Source organism: Solea senegalensis, linkage group LG10 (genome assembly GCF_019176455.1).
Source record: "Solea senegalensis isolate Sse05_10M linkage group LG10, IFAPA_SoseM_1, whole genome shotgun sequence".
Taxonomy (NCBI): Eukaryota; Metazoa; Chordata; class Actinopteri; order Pleuronectiformes; family Soleidae; genus Solea; species Solea senegalensis.
In genome coordinates, this window is record NC_058030.1 from 24,705,314 (window position 1) to 24,709,655 (window position 4,342).

Genomic DNA, 4,342 nt, shown 5'->3' on the forward strand with positions numbered 1-4,342 from the left:
CGCCATTTTAACTGCACAGCACAAAGACATAATGGTGAGTGTTGACGTGATTATAATAATATATGATTATATATGATGATTTGGTGCGCGTGTGAAGTACCTTAAAATGATACTTGAGTAAAAGTACAAGTATGTGACCAGGAAATGACTTTGGTAGAAGTTGAAGTCACTTTTTATAATATTACTCAAGTAAAAGTCTTAAAGCTGTAAACTCCCAGTTGACTGTTCGATTTATTGGTCGATACGTTCTGGCTCTACCAAAATTCTGATTTTTGCCGTGTTAATTTCATAATTTCATCAGGAGGAAAGTACCAAGTGCTAATGGGAGTGTTTTCAGAGCACGCCTGTTTGTCAGGTAACGGCGTGTCTTCAGAGAACACCCCCCTTGTTTTCACTATTTTGGATTAGCCCATAGATGAACGAATGTCTGGTGGTTTTATTTAATTTTAATTTTATTTAATTAATCCAATGTTCAGTGTCTCTGTGCGAGGACATGCACAGAGACAAATCATCTATATATTCCTCAACAGTTCTTGTGTTGAGATCACTAGTTGACAGAGTATATTTTTGGAAATTATGGACTATGATATTGCGGAGACGCACGTGTTGCAAAACTACTCAACCTAAACGGTTCGTACCAAGTTGTCCATTTCCGGTTTTCAAAATAAAGTCCCGTCCAATGCGAACACGATGTTAAATTAGATGAAATAATCCAAACAATTATAAATGATCATTTAGATTAAAAATTTAATAATTATGTCAAATGAAACACATTAGTAAAGTTGTATTTAATTGAAAAAATACTGACATCATTTAGTAGGTTATAAGTACTATAAGAACTTAATTCAAAGGTAGTATGAAGTACTTTTACTGTGTATTTTGGATAAATCCAGGGTCAAATTTCGCATTTGCAAACAAAAATTAAAATATCCATCTATATTTGAAGTACTTTGAAAGCCACAATTTTCATTAGCAGTTTATGATTTAAATTTAATTCTACTTAGTACTTTTTGTACTTCATGCACAAGTAGTAATTAGTAATTGTACTTTTGGAAAAATCCAAAAAGTTAAAGTTAAAAGTTCCATAAACTGAACAAGATTCTGACATTTTTTTTTTTTTTTGTCTAAAATTAATGTGAGATAAAATCCACAATTTGTAGTTATAGTTTATGGTTTCAATTTTATTGGACAAAGTACTTTATTTACTTCATGCACAGTAGCATGAAGTACTTTTACTGTGTGGCATTTTCTAATCTTCAAATGGACACATGGAAAATCTAAATAAAGGCAGGATTTGCTGATAAAGTCAGAGGCTCATGTGTTTGTGATATCTCTGGATATCAACCATGGATATATTCGCGGAGGAGGTACGGCCGCCTAAAACCCTGGTTTAATGGGGACATAAGGAAGATAAGGAAGAGGCGGGAGGCCTTCAAGTCAGGTGACCACGGGGAGTACAAGAGAGCCCAGTACGAGCTGCAGAAGTCCATCAGAGCAGCAAAAAGGACTCACTCCCAAAAGCTTGAAGGCTACTACCTCAACCACAACACATGCAGCATGTGGCAGGGAATCCAGTCTGTCACAAACTACAGGAGGACCACAACAGCCACAGACACAGACAGCCTGAACAACTTCTATGTGAGGTTCGACAGGCTGAACGCAGACACCCCCTCAAAAATCCCCTGTGACCCCACAGACACTGCCTTCGGGACCCGACGGAGTGCCTCCCAGAGTACTGAAGGCCTGTGGAGAACAACTGGCCGGTGTGTATACTGATATCTTCAACACATCACTATCTCAGGCTGTAGTCCCCTGTATCTTCAAAACCTCCACCATCATACCAGTCCCTAAAAGACCAGGCACCCCCACCCTAAATGACTTCAGGCCAGTGGCACTCACACCAGTCGCCATGAAGTGCCTGGAAAAACTAGTCCTCACCCTCAACAACATGGTTCCAGACACTGTCGACCCCCTCCAGCAATACCTGGAGAGCAGCAGAGCATATGCCAGGATGCTCTTCCTGGACTACAGCTCTGCATTTAACACTATCCGTCCGGGCAGACTGATTGTGAAGTTGGCAGACCTTGGAGTCCCTACTCCCACCTGCAACTGAATCCTGGACTTCCTGACCGAAAGGCCACAGGCGGTGAAGATGGGAGGACGGGTGTCTGCTGAGATCAGAGTCAGCACCGGATCACCACAGGGCTGCTGCCTCAGCCCCAAACTCTTCACCTTGTACACACATGACTGTGTCTCCACCCAGGACAGCTCCATCATCATTAAATATAAAAGTGAGGCGAATGCTACAGATGAGATGGATGACTAAAGGGGAAAAAAACAAAAAAACAAAAACAAACGGGCTCTCACACCATCCAAGTTAATTGTTAACCTGATGAATTGACCTCTATTGATTGGATCATTTTGTGACTTTTGGGACGTTGAACATGCCAGGCAACAAGCCGAGACTGTCACTCAAGACGGAATATTATGGACACATGTACAGACACACATGGAGTCTGATTGACTGTCTAGAGCTAGACTACATCTATGAGTGCTACCTGATGCTAAAACATGTTTTGTCATAATGTCATAAGAAAAAGAATAATTATGTATTGTATGATGAAAATATGTATTCTGTGGATAATGGGGGCGGGACTAGATAAGCTTTTGCTTCTCCCGCTTTCCCTTGCGGTTATGTGTATTGTGTGAACTACACTAAGATGATGCGTGATGATGAGTGATCTAACTGACATGACATATAAATAAATAAATAAACACAAACGCTCCACGTACAACCTGAGGCACAGCAGAATGGACAGCATTATAACACACAGAACTCGTGTAGTATCTGATGTAGCTGTGTAAATGTGTTCATCTACATCAGATACTACACTCGCTTTTTTAACAGCTTTTTCCCGGACACAGTCAGACTGATGGCAAATCAAAACTACTAAACTCTCTATAAAACAACCAGACACTACTTCACCGTAACCATGGGCAATATTCTGTGAAATTTCACTTCAAATGTGAAATACATCCCAGTGCAATACTGCAATTCTCTCTCTATATATATACAGGTGCTGTATATTTTTCTCCATCTTCTTTTACATTTTTTGAATATTTTTATACTCTGTAGAGATTTTAATTTGAGCTTTATATTTATATTTATACTATGTGCCTGGACTGTCTGTTTAAGTACACATGGCAAATAAAAAGTTTGAACCTAAAAAAAACCCTTGAACCTTGTTCATTCCTATGGAGTTGCTCACTCAGCACATATGCCAAAAAATATATGACTTCCTGGTTTATTTCCTGCAGTAGTGTTACTCCCATAATGCCTCTGGGCTATGTGAACGATCCGTCCGCTTTCTCGACTTACTCTACGCGTCCATATACAGTGAAAGGCATGATGGGAGTACGCTACTGACGGGCTCAAGCGGATTTCATGAATATTGATGCCACGTTAGCTTCGGTCTTTAAACCATGGATTTGTAAATGAATGTGAAAACCAATGATAGTGAATACAGTAAAGTGAAAAGTATAATGACGTCATTACAGGTTAAAATGGTCAATTTAATGGTTGATTTAATTGACAGTGAATATTAGTTTATATGTGTTGTTACAGGAATGATGTGGTTTTAGTGACAACATTAAGTACTTTTATGATGATTAAAAAAACAATTCCATTGAATATTAACCATGAATATGATTTTGGTCTCATTGTTATGCTTTGTATTTTTGTTTAAATTTCAAAGTTCACATTTCTGACTGTTTTTGTAGGTGGTTTACAAATAAAGCTAACTTATTATTATAATTTTGCCTCTGGAACCGCTCTTTGCTGTGCTCGTACACACCTGTGACGTCACTCTGGGAAATAAGATTTTTCTGGGCCATTTATGGCCTTTAGGGAGGTTTTACAAATGTGAAACTCCATGAATTAAAAATATAGAATATAAAGATCTATACATGTCTGTGTCCATGTCTCGAGGTGTCCGGTGAACAGTGTTATAGGCGTCTCTTTTACTATTGTGGTCAATGGGAAAACTGCTTTTTGAGCTGCTTAAGTATTTATTGTTGCAGTACCACGAGTGGCCACCATGACAATATTGTCTTCAAGGCAGAGGGGGCGGAGCTCGATCCAGTTCTTATAATACATCCATGATATCAACACATGAAACTTTATCTTCCATTCAGCTGACTTTAATGCAGACAACAGCCCTTCAATAACATACAGAGTAGCCTAGCACCATCTACTGGCCATAGGCTGCTATAGCACACAAATGTCACTAAATCACCTTCAGTGTGGCCACAGAAGATTGAGCTACATGCAAGTAACATGAAG